The sequence below is a fragment of the Aquarana catesbeiana genome, linkage group LG03 (genome assembly GCF_042186555.1).
Source record: "Aquarana catesbeiana isolate 2022-GZ linkage group LG03, ASM4218655v1, whole genome shotgun sequence".
NCBI lineage: Eukaryota > Metazoa > Chordata > Amphibia > Anura > Ranidae > Aquarana > Aquarana catesbeiana.
The window spans coordinates 90,648,202-90,668,384 of NC_133326.1; the positions used below are offsets into that span (position 1 = coordinate 90,648,202).

The window sequence follows — 20,183 nt, forward strand, 5'->3', positions numbered from 1 at the left end:
CACAACACTGTAAGCCCTCACAGTTACTCTTGGTGGGCGCAGGAATGGGCCCTGCTGTGAAATATTAGATCAAAAACTGTAATTACATGCATCTGTTAAACAGGGGCAGAAAAATTGGGCCTTAGGCAGTGGTGGTGGTGCCCTAAACCAAAAATATTGTTGGAAGCTAGCATCATCAAGATTGAGGAGTAATAGAATAGTCACTCAGCATAGGCAGTCTTCAAGGGATCCCACATCCATAGAAAAATCAATCAGTTACTTCAGCATCAGGTGCTTGATAGCTGCTGCTGATCCAAGACTGATTCATTTTTATGAATGTGAGCCTATCAACGGAGTCTGTGGACAGGCACATTCTATTATCCATTACAAACCCTCCAGCAGCACTGAATGTGTGTTCGGAAAGAACATTGGATGCAGGACAGGCCAGTAGCTCAATTACATATTGAGCAAGTTCTGGCCCGTGGTCCATCCTCAAGACCCAGTAACCCAGTGAATAGTCTGTTGGAAAGAGCTCCGAGTCTGCACTTGCCCCTAGATATTCCTGCACCATGTAATGCAGACGCTGTTGCTTGAACTGATCACTTGGTTGCTTGAACTGATCAGACCTTGGCGCTGAGGACTGAAAAACTGTCTTAAGGCATCGGTCAGCCGGCCACCTTCTCCACTGCTCTTCCTCTGACTGAACGAAGCCTCAGCAACACATTGTCCAGCACCAGGAAACGGGTCTAGGGTCCCGTTGAGTTTACCTCTGGATGATGTAGACACTAACACTTGAGTAGATTTTCCAATGCTTTAATGAACAAATAATAAAGGAAGTAGCAGGAAAGAGACAGAAGGAAAGTTGCAGGGAAGCTCAAATACCTTTCCTTAGTATTCTTTAGGACATTCTCTGGAGTTGAACACTTGCGGTTGAATGGTTGAATGCACTCCCCCTTGTGGGACCCAATCTTTGCCCGCTTGGCTAGGCCTCTCTCACTTGCCTAGCATGAATGAATGAATGAATGAATGAATGAATGATTTGTATAGCGTTGCAGTTGCGAACTGAATCGCCTCAAGGCGCTGCTGAACTAGCAGCTAGTACGCAGCACAAACAAAAATCTCTGCCACAGACTTGTTTGGAATAAAACCCTTACGATCCTGGGGCGTGGCCTGACCTGGCATGGAGAAGGACGCATAATTCCTGAGCTCCGTCTGCCATAGGAGAAGCTACATAAACTCTGAGGTATTTACTCCACATTCTTCACTCACAACATGGGGACAGCATCCAGGAACTCATCGGCATCCCGTTCCCCCAGAGATCTCACTGGATCGCAAACCCATAATATCCCGGAGATGTTCAGGACCGGGAGAGCCAATATGGCGCCGTCCCGCCACGGAGCCACTCACTCTCAACCGCTGCCCTTATTACCTCATGATACTACTTCCCCAACAGCCACCAACACACAATCTGCAGAGGGAGAAGGGGGGATTGTCCTCACCCCCCACCCTCCGATAAATCTACAGGATCTAAGATCGATTGTGGACGATATCAAAGCCGCTCTCGCGGCCGCTGTATCAGAGCTCAGACTAGATATGCGCGCCCTCAATGACCGTGTGCATGTTGTGGAGAAAGTGACTGACCGCCATGACACAGCTATCACTTCCAACGCTGACAGCATAGACCACCACACAATGCAAATGAGGGACATGCAGAGACATCTCGAAGACCTTGACAACAGGGGTCGGAGGCACAATCTGAGAATCAGAGGTGTGCCGGAATCCATTGAGGGAGACCACGTCCAACAGGCTGTAGTGAGCATCTTTAATGGCCTCCTCCACCAGCCTCCGCAGACCCCCATTGTAATGGAAAGAATCCACCGCGCTCTCCGTCCCAAAGGCAGGGAGAATGACCCCCCGCGTGACATAATCTGCTGCATTGTGGACTACAAGTTGAAGGAGGAAATCATGCAGCGAGCTAGGGAGAAACAACAAATCCTACATGAAGGGGCCCCCATTCAGATATACCAGGATCTCTCAGGTATCACTCTGCAACACAGGCGAGACCTGAAACCCCTGCTGGACGCTCTCAGAAGGAAAAACATCCCATACAAGTGGAAGTTCCCCTTCTGCCTCTCGGCCACAGCACACGGCCGCAACGCTCTCCTCCGGGTGCCTGAAGACCTGCCTCACTTCTGTGCCACACTTGGCATTCAGGAGGTCCCTGTACCGAATTGGTACGCAGCCTTCCGCCCCATGGCCTCACACTGTGATATACTACGGGAGGAACCCATGGACGCTCAGCCATCTAGACACAGCAGGAGACGCTCACCCTCCACCCTCCGAAATCACTCCGGCTACCGCAGTGGCCCCAGGGCCGTCAGCCCCACGTTGTCACCGCGGTACAGAAGAACACGCAGGGACCGCTGATACACGTTGAAAGAAGCACTACCACCCATCAGCACCTAACCGAAGCTGACGCCCTCTCAGAAGTTTTATTTTTCCTTTTTACTTCTTTTTTCCCTTTTGATGTTATGGTGGCACGTTGCGCCTCCTGACTTTTCAATCCTCGTTCTGCCATTTTCAACTTAGGGCTTTGACTGTTAATGTTGTGCCCCTCCCCCATGTCCTCAGAACACTGAAGACCCCCTGTTGGATGCCTACTCCTCTCAGCTGACTTTCTGGGTCAAATTGTGCCGCCTCAAGTACACTCCTGCCTATCACCTTTCACGACCCGGGATGCCTACCTAGCTCTCACTGAACTGCTCAGCACTCAGCCAGACACTACATTTACCAGGATACATAGCGGCATTGGACACCGCCCACAACCTCCTACTACAGCATCATCGTTCCACCCATTCCAGTAAACACTCTGGATCTTTCCTATCACGCCTGCCATAGGCTCTCCAGGAATCAAGTGACTTACCTCTTCCCTCGCACCCGTCGGATGGATTGCCCTGATGTCGCCTCAGCCGGACTTACGCCTCTCCCCGACTCCCACGCGTCTGCAGAACACCAGATCCGTACCTCCAGCTTGCACGGTGCCCCTCCTGCCGGCTACAACTGGAACTGCCATACAGAACTCCCGTGCCTGCAAGCCCCAGCTGGAACTTTCCGATGACGTCCCAACATCTCTCAGGTTCACATGTCATGTACCTTTTCACTGTTTTTTTTTTTTTCTTTTTCTTTCTTTGCTATTACCTACTTACGCGTTACTTATAGTTTTAAATGAGTCACACTTCAAGGTTTGATACTATGACCAGTGGGGGGATGTGGGGGTGATTCACCCCCTGTGCTCCAGCTGCACTCATGGCTGTGCTCTCACCACTCTACATCCTCCCTCCCAGGCCCACACCTCCCGCCACGACCCTCCCCTACGACTGGAGGCTGCTACCCGATAGGCAGAGGGGACACACTTGGTTGTCGGCCCCCCTAGGGGTCGGGGCGGGGAGTTGGTCCCTGGGCTAACGTATCACCCACCCACACTCTATCCCCTGCCTGTTGACCCATTTCCTGTGCTTCCAGAGCAAAGGATCGGGATACAACGTTACGGCTCCACAGCCTGTACCCTATACCCCCCCGATCAACACACACAAGATACGGCTTGGCATTACATGTTTGCATTACCTCTTTCTGCTGCTATACACCACTCCTATGGTGGCTGCTCATACTCTCACTCACTTCCCCTACGTCTCTTGGTCTCTCCTTGTCTAGGCTTAGGTCAACCCCCACACGGGGCTACATCGGTGTGCGACCCCCCTGACAGGGACCCGCGCGCCGTTCACGCTCCGTACCACTCCGATCCCAGACCCTTGAGGCTGTTGGAAACTCAGTTCCACGCCTCCTCGGATCAAACCTCTCCACACACACCTCTGAACCCTATCTCACTCCTGCCCTCCCGACCCCACCCCCCCCTACCACACCTACACCCCACTCATGGCGAACCCACAAATTATGAACTCGCCCCCGGTGGTTATACAGGCACCACCCCACTCTCTCAAACTATACTCCCTGAACATTAGGGGCCTTAATACACCCGAAAAGCGATCTAAACTTTTATACTCTCTCAAACACTCTAAAGCACATATTGCCCTCCTACAAGAAACCCACTTCCGCACTGATTCCATCCCCAAACTTAAAGACCAACATTTCCCCACAGCCTTCCACTCCTCCAACGCGGAGGCAAAATCTAATGGGGTATCCATCCTCATTTCGAAAAATTGTCCCTTTCAGGTGACTGATGTCCAAAGAGACCCGCAGGGACGCTTCCTCTTTCTTAAAGGCACTCTACACCATGTGCCCCTCACGATAGCCAACATATACGCCCCCAACTCAGGCCAAGTTACCTTCTTCCGCAATACCCTTCAACTACTTTCCAGCTTCCAAACAGGAACCCTTATTCTTGGTGGTGACTTCAATGTCCCATTGACACCGACGGACGACGCATCGAACGGTACATCTTCTTTGCCTTACAGGGCCTTAAGGGCGATCAAACAACAGCTCAGTAACTTACTGCTTCATGACACATGGCGCACGCTACATCCCAAAGACAAAGACTTTACTTTCTTTTCCGCTCCCCACAACAAGTACTCCAGACTGGACCATTTCTTTCTTTCACAAAACGACCTATCGCGCCTCACCAAAGCGATCATCGACCCAGCCATACTTTCGGACCATAGCCCCATCTCCATGACCCTACAGCTGACCTCACCTCACCCAAAAACACGTATATGGCGCCTTGACAACTCCCTACTCACTGACGAGATCAATATTCAAAGGCTGACCACTTGCCTATCTAACTTCTTTAAAGAGAACTCTTCACCAGATGTAGCACCCACAGTTACCTGGGCCGCACACAAATGTGTCGTCCGAGGCGAACTGTTGGCTATTGCGGCTCAACGAAACAAACTCCAAACCGCCCGCATCGCCGAGTTAACTGCACACATCCGCTCGCTCGAACAAAAGCACAAAGCCTCCCTCGCTAACTCTGCCCTAACCGAACTGTCTCAGGCTCTGGAAGATCTCCTGGATGTGTTAAACTCCAAACTGAAGCGCAAGTTCGTTTTGAAGCAAAAAGTATACTATGAGTTTAGTAACAAAGCCGGCAAACTTCTGGCGAGGGCCCTTCAAACCAAAAGGGCGTCGCACACCATTCACAAACTTCACAACGCCAGAGGTGAGGCAGTAGTCACTAATGAAGGAATCTCGTCTCAATTTATACAGTACTTCTCCACACTTTACAACCTTCCTACGTCCCAGACCACCGACACTAACGTTAACCGTCTAACGGCCATTACTGACTTTTTAACAAAATTCGGCCCGACCCCGCTCTCCTCTGAAGATGCACAATCTCTAGACCTTCCCCTCTCTAATGAAGAACTCATCACTGCACTAAAACAAATGAAAACGGGCAAGAACCCGGGTCCAGATGGCTTCTCAGCCAGCTATTACAAATCTTTCCCGACCATTATCCTCCCACACCTGACCAAAGCCCTCAACAACCTCTCACCGGACTCAACCGCACACACTGACTTAACGGAAGCCCATATTACGCTCATACCTAAACAAGGAAAGGACCCCACCTTGGTCAACAACTACCGCCCTCATTTCATTACTAAATGTGGACCTAAAGTTGTACGCCAAAGCGCTAGCTAATCGCATCCTCCCCTTTTTACCATCTTTGGTCTCACTCGAACAGGTAGGCTTTGTCCCTGGCCGGGAAGCCAGAGACAACACCACAAAAGCCCTAAACATTCACCACTGGCTAACTAAATCTTCTACACAGGGTTTTTTCCTCTCGTTGGATGCAGAGAAGGCGTTCGACAGGGTGGCATGGGACTACATGGAGGCCGCACTGCGTGCGGTTGGACTTCCACCCCGCATGCTACAAATGATCATGTTTTTTCCTCATATATGGTCCATGCATGCTGACAAAGACGGAGACTGCGGAGACCTTTTTGGGCGGATTCCTGGCCCCCCATCTGAGGGAGAACCTTTCCGGTGTACAAGCCATCCTGTCACTGTCATCATGAGACAGTACAAGCCCAGTTGACTCACCGCCAAAGGCCTGTGAGTCCATCAAAGTCGGTAAGAGTATTCCATCTTTTACTGAAATTTGGATTGTTCCTTGTGATGCCATCCGCCTGGGATTCAATTTGGGCCAACCACACCGTATAACATATGGACTAAATTATATATATATTGTTTATCTGGGAGTTTCATCCATTTACATTATGGACACTTCAGACACTATATATTTTTTTCATCACTGATAAGTTTGGATGTTGTAATCAATATTAACCTTTTTTATACATTTAATTTTTTTGATGCTTTCTGCTCTTCCTAGCGAGATAGAGCATTTTCTCATTCACACGAGTGATGACACTGGATGTCATATCCATATTCACTACACTATCTAGCACATATAGGTTTTGGATTAGATGAAGATATTGGTTTCTTCAAATATAAACAAACTTCCTTCTTTCCTACACCTTACATCCGTTTCACCACCATAGCGCTACACTTTTTATTTTGTTAATGTGCACAAATACAGTCGTTTTGTAGTGTTGGCTGCTTCCTTTGTTGGATTGGCGCGGTATTCCATTTATCCATTTTACAAATGATCATGGCCCTCTACGCCTCTCCAAAAGCCAGACTCCGGATCAATGGGGGACTGTCGGATGCCTTCTCTGTATCCAACGGGACCCGTCAGGGATGCCCTCTATCTCCCCTTCTATTTATACTGACCATGGAACCCATGCTCCGTAAACTGAGACTTAATCCCACTATCAGAGGCATAGACATCCATCGTACTCAATATAAAATGGCAGCATATGCCGACGACATCTTACTTTTCCTTACAGACCCTATTACGACCCTCCCCAACCTTCTTGCCTTCACACTTTTCAAATCCTTATCCAACCTACAAATCAATTTCGACAAATCTAAAGCCCTCAATGTAACCTTGCCAATAGATACTGTCAACCTATGTAAGCTTAACTTCCCGTTTGTTTGGGAACATTCCGAAATAACCTACCTTGGCATCAAAATCACCACCAACTTAAAAGATTTATACACCAAAAACTTTTTGCCATTACTCCAGTCCATCCAGGGTGATTTACAGAAGTGGCATCTGGGCTCCTTCTCCTGGATGGGTAGAATAGCAGTGATCAAAATGAATATTTTACCCAGGCTCCTCTACCTCCTACAAGCCATACCAATCAAGATACCAGCTTCCTTCTTCGCCTCCTATAAAAATATTTGCAGGTCCTTTGTGTGGGCCACCAAACGCCCACGCCTTAGCTGGGAGAGGTTGGTTCTCCCCAAACATCTGGGAGGCCTAGGTCTTCCAGACCTTCAAAAGTACCACTGGGCCTGCCAACTGACCAGATTGATAGACTGGCACGTGCACCGCTCTTCCAAAGACTGGATCCAAATTGAGGACTCCTTTACAGACATCCCCATAGCTGACTTGCCGTGGACCAACCACATACACGTTTCCAAAGACTTACTTACACACCCGCTCATTGGCACCACATTATCGATACTCAAATTAGTGTCTAAAAGGCTTGCTTTTATCCCCGCACCAGGCCCTATGACCCCGTTGGTCGATAACCCAGACTTCCCCCCAGGACTAAAACTGAAAGACCCAACCCTTGAAACACTTTCTTCACGAGCTAGAGCTCATGAATTCTTCAAAAGCGGTACCCTACTACACTACACTACTCTTACGGCGCAACTGCCTAACCACAACATACCCTTTTATAAGTACTTACAACTGAGACACTTCCTCCAAATCCACCAACGCCACCCCCTCTGGCACAGAGAACTCACACCGCTCGAAATTCTCTGTTCCAGCACAGAACCCCAAGCCCACCTAATCTCGACAACCTACTCCCTCCTGTTTTCTCAACACAAGGTAAAAGAAGACAAAATTGTGAGACAATGGGAGCATGACTTATCTATTGATCTCAACCTGTCTGAATGGGACCGCATATTCGCCCTCATGCACAAGAGCTCCATTAATGTCGCCACTCAGGAAAATAGATATAAACTGTTCTCCAAATGGTATAGGACACCGGATAAGGTCCATCACTTCCACCCCACTATCCCCCCGACCTGCTGGAGATACGGCCCGCGGTACTCTACTCCACATCTGGTGGGAATGTACCCTGATACAACCATTCTGGTCAGAAATTCACCGACTGATATCCCACATCACCACGTACTCACCAACCTTCTCTCCTGCTAGCTACCTATTACACCACACCGCCAAGCCCTACAGTTCCTATAAAAAATCCCTGACTCTACACCTCATCAATGCGGCCAATCAATGTATTCCCGCCCTTTGGAGAACCCCTACCCCCCCCCACAGTGACAGACTGGATCCGTAGGGTTGACAGAATTTCAGACATGGAAGAACTTATTTGTCAAGCTAAGGACAACCCTACCAAACATAATATTATTTGGGCCTGCTGGTCCCACTACAGACAATCCCACACTCAGACCACCTTACCGCCTGCGTCAATACCTGCACCCTAACCGCATAAAACTGTCTTCCACCTCGGGCCCCCCCACCTTGTTCATCCGCCATCCCCTCTCCCGCCCACCTCCTTCCCACCACACCTCCCTCACCACGTCGAGCTGACAAGGCCTCGACTACTGTTGCTCCACATACCTGTTCTACCTACATTTCACCTCACAAGTATGAGCACCGCCCTCAGCTTCACAATCTAACCTCGGCCAACCTAATCACCTCCTCAATTTGACTTGATATCGGGAACCACGACCTACCCTTGACACACCGTCATCCCATTGGACGCAAACTCAGATCCCTGACACCCCCCGCCCCGTTCACAGTGAAGGTCCCGTTAGGGGTGAACGGAGTAGGGGTGGAGCCCAGACGGTGTGGGAGTATCCCCCATAATTCTCCCGTTCTACACATTGCCAGCCCTTGCATATATCCGGGCGCGCAATGCGTCATCTTAGATAGCATTAGATAGACTTCTGGTTGTTTTCGTCCTATTTCTTCACTGTTGAAGTACACCAACAACCTACCCTGAACATCGCGCAACAACCGACCACATATAGCATTTAACACAGAAGCCTCTCTTCAAGTATTCCTCCACATCGTTGGTCAGTTCTGCTACCTTCCTTGGTTAGAGTACCTTGTTGCAATTGTCTGTTGTACACATCATTCACCTGTACCCTGGCTTACTGTATTGTACGCTCTGTATTTTTGGTGATTTTGAAAAACTCAATAAAAATGTTTTGAAAAAAAAAAAAAACCCTTATGATCCTCTGCCACCGGATGTATTGGTTTATGATGAATGTCAGACACAGTACTTGAACCTTTAAGCCAACCCGGCAGTACTATGCAGTAAGATTACTTCAGGATACGTCCTCCAACCGAGTCACCAGGCCCTTCTCCAGACCAGCACTCTGCATGATCCTTCCATGACGGGTCCTCCCCTGGGATCTTCTCGGTTGTCCAGCTTCTTCACTCAGGATAGACAGCTCAGGACCGTTCCTCTGCTGCTGTGGTAGGCCCCAGACAGGCTTCTGGGCCCACCCACACGCCACAGCGACGTGGGCCTCCGGAACGGAGGACCACGAGGTGGTACTCTTAACGCATACCTGTCCGCCAGGAGGGCCAGCAGGTGGCTGAAAACGAACCCCTAACTATGGTGTCTGTCCCATAAATACCCTCTCCCAGAATGCAACTCGGAGGACCACCTCTACCGAGTTATCTCCGGGACAGAGGAGCACTCATACGCTTCAACGCGTTGCTTTTCCAACACCAGCCGATGATGACAATGACACCCAGCGGCACAGTGTGGAACCACATGCAACTCAGCCAAGCTGGAACAGCGGCAAATCTAACTTCCTCTAACAAGTAACCCACAAGATTAACCTATCAGTGGTAGATTAAAAAAATTTCCAGCGCTACATATATATATATATATATATATATATATATATATATACACGAGACGGTACACCGCCTGAAGTATATTAGAAATAGTACACCATGGACTGCACTGTAGATATAGGCTACACTGGATGCAGAGTATATATATATATATATACTAGACTGACTGTATATATATATCAAATACACTGCCCCTAACTGAATAACTTGCCTGCTTAATCTAAATCAAGCTATCTCTCCGTCCACACCAACAACACTACACAGGGCCGCCCTGTAGGTAGTCTTATATAGTGTGAGGCATGGACTTAGTCCCCCTGAGCCATGATTGGCCAAAGGCACCCTGCCTTTGACCAATCATGGCTCTCTTAGCAGAGGGCACTGGGATTGGCCAAAGCATGCAGGTCAGGTGCATGCTTTGGCCAACCATCATAGAGCAATGCACTGCGATCTCGCAGTCGCACTGCGATCTCGCAGTGCATTATGGGGCATTCCGTGGCGCTCGAATGTGCCTTAATGTTCGTTCTTTGGTGAACACCCAATGTTCGAGTCGAACTTATTGACCCGAACATCAAGCTCATCCCTATTCTGTACTTTCCAACTCCTTTAAAAAAAATTATGATTTGTTCTTTAACATAAGTAGAATCTCCCGAGCAAGCCATTTTTTGGCAAAACGTGTAGGGATCAAGCATGAATATTGGATTCTTCACATTATCTGGCCCAGTATAACTTGTCTGTAATCTGTTGTTTATATGTAGCTAGTTCTGCTGTTTACACGTATGGGCTATATGCACTGTTATCCTATTTGGGAATCGAATGACATCTATTAAAGCGGAACTTCAGTCATTTTTTCATCTTTCTAGATGTGGAGGAGGTAGTCATCAGTAATATTGCCTAATTTGCGAGGAGCAATATAGCATGCCTCTTATTTCCTCTGTGGTCTGCTATGACTATTTTATATTAGTTCTTCAAAATAGAAAAGAATCGTTTAACCTCTTGTCCTCTGGAAGATTTACCCCCCTTCATGACCAGGTCATTTTTTTGTGATACGGCACAGCGTTACTTTAACTGACAATTGCGCGGTCATGCAGTGCTGTACCCAACAGGTAATTTTTCTCTCTCACTGATATGCACTGATGAGGCTGTACTGATAGGTGACACGGTGGGCACTGATTGGCAGCACTGGTGGGCACTGTTGGGACTACACTGATAATCAGTTCCCTGGTTATCAGTGTAGATGACTCTTTGACACAAGCCATTTATCGGCTCTCCTCATTCTGTCAGTGTGAGGAAAGGAATGCCGATAACTGGCTTGTGTGTACATCGTGATCAGCTGTGATTGGCCCTTTACCCTGAGCTGTATCCTAAGGACTTGGTGATCACAGAGCGCGCCGCAGCAGGCGTGATCACGGGAAGACGTCATATGAGGTGGTCAGTAGCGCTGTAGCCGGCATTTGACTATAGCACGGTTGGCAAGTGGTTAAAGGAGGGTGGTTGATGGGCAGCAAAAATGTGTGTTCTGTTGAAAAACAGACTTACAGGCTACATCACCAGGCAAATACAAAGGAAAGAAAGCGAATACAGACATCACATGCAAGTATATGCAATATAATACACATGTCTGCTTTGGGTTTTAATGTCTCTCTAAAAGTCACTGATAATATTGTAAGAAGTTTAATGCTGACGGTCATCAGCTACAGAAACGAGCTACTCGGCAGCTGTAATAAACATCTCACAACAAGCCATTCCCAAAACAAAGATGGCCGTCGGAGTGGGTCACGTGACCCGCTAATTAGCCAATGCCACAGTAGCTGGGCTTTTCCGCTTCCCTTTCGTGTCAGGGAAGTATCGCGAGAGCCAGAGAGAGAGAGAGGTGTAGTTCTGGCCGAGGAGGACTCTGAGCTCGGCCGGGACGGGCGGTGGATAAGAGGTTGGTGTAGGAGGTCGTTGTAGCTTCGGTGCCGCCTTATTCGCCCTCACCTACCTTTCTGTGCTCGGTAACCGTTCGGACGTGAGAGCGCTGCAAAGGGTGGGAGCTGGAGAACGTCTGGAGGCTCCCCATCCCCCACCTCCGAGGGAGAGCTTCGCCATCGGCTCCTTTGGGTGGGGAAGGAAGCCGCTGGGGCTTCGGATTGTCCCGGGTTCCCGCGGACGGGGCCATGTAGGAGGCCGCGGAGCTGTGATCGGTAAGGGAAGGTGTGTGTGTGTGGGGGGGGGGGGAGGGCGGCGGGCTGCATCGTATGGGTGGGGGAGGGGGATATTTACATCTGTGACCCCCAAACCGTTTGTTGTCGCTTCCTCTGTGAGGTGTCACATCCGGGATCTCCCCGGGCATGAGAAACACGTCGGATGTGTGTGTGGAGGCCTCATCCCTGCATGGTACACCCCGTGTGTCCTCATCACTGACACCCCATTATTTATATACACCCCGTGTGTCCTCATCACCGACAACCCATTATTTATATACACCCCGTGTGTCCTCATCACTGACACCCCATTATTTATATACACCCCGTGTGTCCTCATCACTGACACCCCAATATTTATATACACCCCGTGTGTCCTCATCACTAACACCCCAATATTTATATACACCCCGTGTGTCCTCATCACTAACACCCCAATATTTATATACACCCCGTGTGTCCTCATCACTGACACCCCATTATTTATATACACCCCGTGTGTCCTCATCACCGACAACCCATTATTTATATACACCCCGTGTGTCCTCATCACTGACACCCCAATATTTATATACACACCGTGTGTCCTCATCACTAACACCCCAATATTTATATACACCCCGTGTGTCCTCATCACTGACACCCCATTATTTATATACACCCCGTGTGTCCTCATCACCGACAACCCATTATTTATATACACCCCGTGTGTCCTCATCACTGACACCCCAATATTTATATACACACCGTGTGTCCTCATCACTGACACCCCATTATTTATATACACCCCGTGTGTCCTCATCACCGACAACCCATTATTTATATACACCCCGTGTGTCCTCATCACTGACACCCCAATATTTATATACACACCGTGTGTCCTCATCACTAACACCCCAATATTTATATACACCCCGTGTGTCCTCATCACTAACACCCCAATATTTATATACACCCCGTGTGTCCTCATCACCGACACCCCATTATTTATATACACCCCGTGTGTCCTCATCACTGACACCCCATTATTTATATACACCCCGTGTGTCCTCATCACCGACACCCCATTATTTATATACACACCGTGTGTCCTCATCACTAACACCCCAATATTTATATACACCCCGTGTGTCCTCATCACTGACACCCCATTATTTATATACACCCCGTGTGTCCTCATCACTGACACCCCATTATTTATATACACCCCGTGTGTCCTCATCACTGACACCCCATTATTTATATACACCCCGTGTGTCCTCATCACCGACACCCCATTATTTATATACACCCCGTGTGTCCTCATCACCGACACCCCATTATTTATATACACCCCGTGTGTCATCACTGACACCCCATTATTTATATACACCCCGTGTGTCATCACTGACACCCCATTATTTATATACACCCCGTGTGTCCTCATCACTGACACCCCATTATTTATATACACCCCGTGTGTCCTCATCACCGACACCCCAATATTTATATACACCCCGTGTGTCCTCATCACCGACACCCCAATATTTATATACACCCCGTGTGTCCTCATCACCGACACCCCAATATTTATATACACCCCGTGTGTCCTCATCACCGACACCCCAATATTTATATACACCCCGTGTGTCCTCATCACCGACACCCCAATATTTATATACACCCCGTGTGTCCTCATCACTGACACCCCATTATTTATATACACCCCGTGTGTCCTCATCACCGACACCCCAATATTTATATACACCCCGTGTGTCCTCACTGACACCCCAATATTTATATACACCCCACACATCACCCCGTGTGTCCTCATCGCTGACACCCCAATATTTATATACACCCCACACATCACCCCGTGTGTCCTCATCGCTGACACCCCAATATTTATATACACCCCGTGTCCTCACTGCACCCCATTATTTATATACACCCCACACCGTGTGTCCTCATCACTGACACCCCAATATTTATATACCCCCCACACATCGCTTGTGTGTCCTCATCACTGACACCCCATTATTTATATACACCCCACACATCACCCTGTGTGTCCTCATCAATCACTGACACCCCAATATTTATATACTCTTCACACATCACCTCGTGTGTCCTCATCACTGACACCTCATTATTTCTATACACCCCACATTGCACCATCCCCCACACATCACCCTGTGTGTCCTAATCATTGACACCCCCCTATTAGTATACACCGCACCATCCCCCACACATTGCCCAGTGTATGTCCTAATCAATGACACCCCATTATTAATATACACATCGCACTGTGTCCCCTCATCAGTGATACCCCATTATTTATATACGCCCCACACTGGAGCGTCCCCCGCACATCGCCAGGTGTCTGCCCCATCCTTCACCTTTGTTTGTCTCCTTTATGTGTTTTTATTATTTATTGTGCTATGCTGGCCACACACACACACACACTTCCAAACAAGAATATTCGTAGGAATGATTATTCGTAGGAATGATCTTTGTACATTCATTGACTGATGGATGCCATTTGAAAATTTCACTCCCTTATAACATTTGATCTTTTTTTTGTTTACCAATCTGTTTTTTTTAATTATAAAACTTGGCACAGAAGCCAAGCGGTTTGGCCCGCACAGGGTTAAACCGCCCAGCGACAAATTTAATGCCAAACCAACACAAAAAAAACCTGGTAGTGCAGATAAACACATGGATCAGGTAGTATGTGGCTCCTGTATATAAAATAGAATGCATGTCATTTCCCGAACAAAAATCGTGTTTTCCCTCCTGTGCCGAGTTTTCCTTTTTTCTGCAGTTGAAAACAAATGGCAGTTTGACCCCATTAATACAGAAATGTGACGGCAGAGAAAAGACTCATTCCCTGTACACACGGTCGGACATTGATTGGACATTCCGACAACAAAATCCATGGATTTTTTCCGACGGATGTTGGCTCAAACTTGTCTTGCATACACACGGTCACACAAAGTTGTCGGAAAATCCGATCATTCTGAACACGGTGACGTAAAACACGTATGTCGGGACTATAAACGGGGCAGTAGCCAATAGCTTTCATCTCTTTATTTATTCTGAGCATGCGTGGCACTTTGTCCATCGGATTTGTGTACACACGATCGGAATTTCCGACAACGGATTTTGTTGTCGGAAAATTTTATATCCTGCTCTCAAACTTTGTGTGTCGGAAAATCCAATGGAAAATGTGTGATGGAGCCTACACACGGTCGGAATTTCCGACAACAAGGTCCTATCACACATTTTCCGTCAGGAAAATCCGACCGTGTGTACTCAACACGAGTTGGGCTGCAGGTCAGCTGTGTCCAATCACACACAACTACAAAGACACAGAACTCTGTGTACATAGATACAGCGATCTGGCTGTTTCTGCTCCCTGAAAAGCAGCAAGAAAAAAACGGCCAGATCAGAAACTATAAGCAGGACACATTGTTAAATGTTCAGTTTATCCCTTGATTGCCTCTTTTAACCCCTTCCCGGCCAGTGTCATTAGTACAGTGTCAGTATACAGTATTATCACTGATCCCCGTATTAGTGTCACTGGAGATGTCCGTCAGTTACTCTCCCAGCCAGTGTCCGTTAGCTCCAGATTGCTCGCCACCTTATCGCAGTCCCACTATAAGCGCTGATCCCTGCCATTACATTATAGCCGTGTAAATTTTTTTATTAAAAAAATCACACAAACATACAGTTCATGGATAAAAACATATTTACACAAAAATAGCTACTAAATAAAAACAAGCGTGCTTACATCAGCAAGTAAAGAAAACCGTTTCCTGACAAGATTACATAGAAAGAAAAATATTTTAATGACTACAAACCCCGAACCTCAACTTAAACGCAATCCAGGCTAAGAAACATTTTGAGATTTAATCGCCATCAGGATGTGATTCCAACCCCCTCCCCCATTAACCCCTCCCCCCACGTCATTCGTCCCGACTTCCACGTCATTCGTCCCGACTTCCACGTCATTCGTCCCGACTTCCACGTCATTCGTCCCGACTTCCACGTCATTCGTCCCGACTTCCACGTCATTCGTCCCGACTTCCACGTCATTCGTCCCGACTTCCACGTCATTCGTCCCGACTTCCACGTCATTCGTCCCGACTTCCACGTCATTCGTCCCGACTTCCACGTCATTCGTCCCGACTTCCACGTCATTCGTCCCGACTTCCACGTCATTCGTCCCGACTTCCACGTCATTCACCTTGCATTCTGCAACAGCCACCCTCATGCCCTTCCCACCTCCCCCTCCACCATCATCCAATCCATCCCTCACTCCACCCGCACTTCTGCTACGCCGAGCAGGAGGGGTTGGCACCACCATACACGCTGGTTCAGCACCCTCTGCTGCCTTTACTACACTAGGAGAAACAATAGGTGCAGACACAGACTTGACAACCACACTTTCTGACACTGACTGGAGGGACACTGATACCACAGAGGGCCTCAGAGACACAGATTCTGATGGGACAGAGACACTAGGATCCCCTGGTACAACCTCCGCAAACCCAGACTCTTCTCTATTCAGACGGAAAAATTCCTCCACTAACTCTGGCTTATTGTGCAAAGCCTCAGGGCACCGGCTATAAGGGTGACCAACCTTATCACATAGGTTACATTTAATGATGTTAAGGTCCCTGGCCAGATGCCCCCGTTCCTGACACAAAGAACACTTCTGTTCTGGACGTTTAGAGGAGAAATGTCCCTTGGCTCCACATTTATGGCACAGCTTATGTTGACCAGGGTAGAAGACAGTAATCCTACATTAGTATTGTTGTACATTATAGCTGTGTACATTCCAGTAAATATACCATAGTGTGTATTATGGTATTGCGCTATAACTTTCACACAAACCAAAAACGCACTCCAGATCTGTTCTGGATGTGTTTCTGACGTGGTTTTGATGCATTCCAGGTGCTTTATTAACTACCTTTTTCCCTTTTTCACTGTACTGAGGTCCAGTGCGTTTTTAATGCATCCATTGCTTTCCTGTGTGTTTTTGATTAGTTTTACCACATTCCAGTACAGTGCAGTGCATGAAAAATGCAGCATTTGCTACTTTTTTTTTTTTTTCTGGAAATGGGGAGCTCTGGAACTGACCATACTGGCGTGAACTATGCCATTGGAAGCCATAGAACCTACTTTCCATGTGTGTTTATGATGCAAAAAAACCCACACTGGACTGCATGTTGTATGAGCTGGCCCTTATTGGAATTTTGTTTTAATTTTTTTTTTTTTTTTTTTTTTTTTTTTAGACATAGCACAGTACATTTTGGCCTAAATTTAATGAAGAAATTTGGTTTTCTTAGATATGTTTTATTACAGAAAGTAGAAAATATTTATTTTTTTGTTTTTTTTTTTAAATTTATTTTTTTCATTTATAAGATAAAAAAAACTGTGGTGAATAAATGCCACGAAAAGAAAGCTTTATTTGTGTGAAAAAAATGATTTAAATTTAATTTGGGTACAGTGTTGCTTGATCGTGCAATTACCAGTTACAGTATATACTCGAGTATAAGCCAAGTTTTTGCAGAAAAGTGCTTGACATTTTCCATACCGACTTTGGGGCCCCCGTGTCTCGGGCCACTTGGTGCTAGGAATCCTAGCTTTGGATATGTTGTAGTGCTGGTTCCACTGGATTTCCACACCACATTTGGGGCTCCTAGCACCAATTTGCCCCAAGATACGGGGCCCCAAATCGGTCAACTGTGTCCATCTGCAGAAAGACCCCAAATTTTGGCTGCAGCTAGGGGGCATCTAGGAACCCCTAACTACCGAGTTTGAAGTTGGGGGCATCTATGGCTGCAAATGGGCACAGTGAGGCTGCAAATGGGCATTGTTGACCCCCTTTTCCACTTACAGTAGCTGCGCATTTCTCACCTTAGGCTTATACTCGAGTCAGTAAGTTTTCCCAGTTTTTTGTGGTAAAATGAGGTGCTTGTATTCGGGTCTGTTTACACTCGAGTATATACGGTACTGTAGCGCAGTGCTGAATAGCAAAAAAATGGCCTGGTCATGAATGGGGTAAAAACTTCCAGAGGTTAATTTTGTGTATATATATATATATATATATATATATATATATATATATATATATATATATATATATATATATATATATATATATAAATATAAATTTTTTTTTTTATCTTGAGTGGAGATCTAGGTTTGTCCCAAGCATGTTTGAATCCATTTACTGGTGACTGTCTCACTACCTCCGCTGGAGGTCTATTACAAACATCAACTACCTTTTCAGTAAAATATTTTAAGACTTGTTTTGTTTAACAATTAGAAAATCGAAGAGACCTTCTTAAAGGAAAAATTTCAAACTAAACTCTTTGTGTTATGGCCAGAATAGGGGACACTTTCACACTGCCCCTCTAGCGGTTTCACCCCTTCATGACCAGGCCTTTTTTTGCTCTATGGCACTGCATTACTTTGACAATTGCTTTGTCATGCAACACTGTACCCAAACTACCCCCTAACCGGAAGAACCGGATCACATGTATATACATATACATTATCTGGCTAGAGGTGCCACCCTGTAGCAGTAAAACTGCTATAGGGTGGTCCTCAAATGGTTGTCCATTTGGGGGAAAAAACAAGTATAACCCCTTCACGACTAAGCCTTTTCTTGACACTTGCCTACAAGTTAAAATCTGTATTTTTTGCTTGAAAATTACTTGGTTCCCCTAAACATATTATATATGTTAAAACATAAAACGTGTGTGTGTGTGTTTATATGTATATATGTGTGTATGTATGTATGTGTGTGTGTGTATGTGTGTGTGTATATATATATATATATATATATATATATATATATATATATATATATATATATATATACACACACACCCTAGAGAATAAAATGGCAATCGTTGCAATATGTCACACTGTATTTGCGCAGCAGTCTTTGAAATGCAAATTTTTTTTTTTTTTGTTAGAAATACACTTTCATGAATTGAAGAAAAAAAAAAAAAAAAACACCAAAACAGTAAAGTTAGTCCAATTTTTTGTATAATGTTAAAGATATTAGAGTGAAGAAATACCTAACATGTCATGCTTTAAAATTGTGCACACTCGTGGAATGGCGACAAGCTATGGTACACTTTTTTTTTTTTTTTTTTTTTTTTCTCCAGGTTACTAGTTTAGAGTTAAAGGTTTTGTGCTAGAATTATTGCTCATGCTCTAATGATCGCGGTGATGCCTCACATGTGTGGTTTGAACACTGTTTACATTTGTGGGCGTGACTTTTGTATGTGTTCGCTTCTGCGTGCGAGCATGGAGGGATGGGGTGTTTTTAAAATTTTTTTTAATGTATTTTTTTTTTTAAAGGAACAGTATAAAATAAAAAATCTGATTACATTCCTTGTGACAGCAATAAAAGTGAACATCCCTTGAGACAAGGACTCTTTATGTAGTATAGGGATCTGGGGTCTATAAGACCCCAAATCCCTTGTTTGCACTTAAAAGCATTCAAAATGCCAAGTTTGGCTTTTCTGAATACTGTAATTTTTTTTAAAAAATGGCAGCTTTTAAGGCTTTAGTAAACAGGAAGTGATGTCATGACATGGCTTCCTGGTTTCTAGATCTGATCAAAGCTGATTCCGGCTTCGTTCGGGTCTCCGGCCAGTGGACGGATGTGCCTGCTGGTTGTTTGGGCCTTCTGGTGGGACAAGAGCGTGAGCCTGCTCGTAATAACAGCTGAGCAGCTGCTTAGCCGCATCAGTTATTACAAGAAAGCAGACCGTCGGCTCTAAAAAAAAAAATAAAATTCCGGGGTGATGCTTGCAGCTGCATGCATCACCCCGGTACAACCCTTTAGAGCCGAAGGCCACATATTTGTGGTACGTTGGCGTGAAGGGGTTAATGTTGATAATTGGAAAGATGTTGAAGTTCACAGGGAACTTTACTGATACAACAATTGGGCCATTGAATGAACATTTACATTTTTATTCCTTTTTTTCTATCCATGTATGACCAGCTTAAGTTCATGTTCCTGTGTGCACAGGTCCATTACAAACAGGCTGTCTTTAGATCAGTAGAGAAAAATGCCTGAATACCTA

The 20,183-nt window shown here is 46.3% G+C and overlaps 1 protein-coding gene across 6 annotated transcripts in view; it reads left to right on the forward strand.

The window, feature by feature from the left end:
• Nucleotides 1-11,737: 11,737 nt before the first annotated feature.
• RNF111 (ring finger protein 111) overlaps nucleotides 11,738-20,183 on the forward strand; it is a 96,185-nt gene continuing 87,739 nt past the window's right edge. For 5 of the 6 annotated variants that reach the window (XM_073618823.1, XM_073618825.1, XM_073618826.1 and 2 more), the window contains exon 1: nucleotides 11,738-12,090. The gene's annotated coding sequence lies outside the window, so the exon portion shown is untranslated. Of the gene's footprint in view, nucleotides 12,101-20,183 lie in introns of all 6 variants that reach the window. The other variant, XM_073618824.1, reaches the window with a different exon arrangement.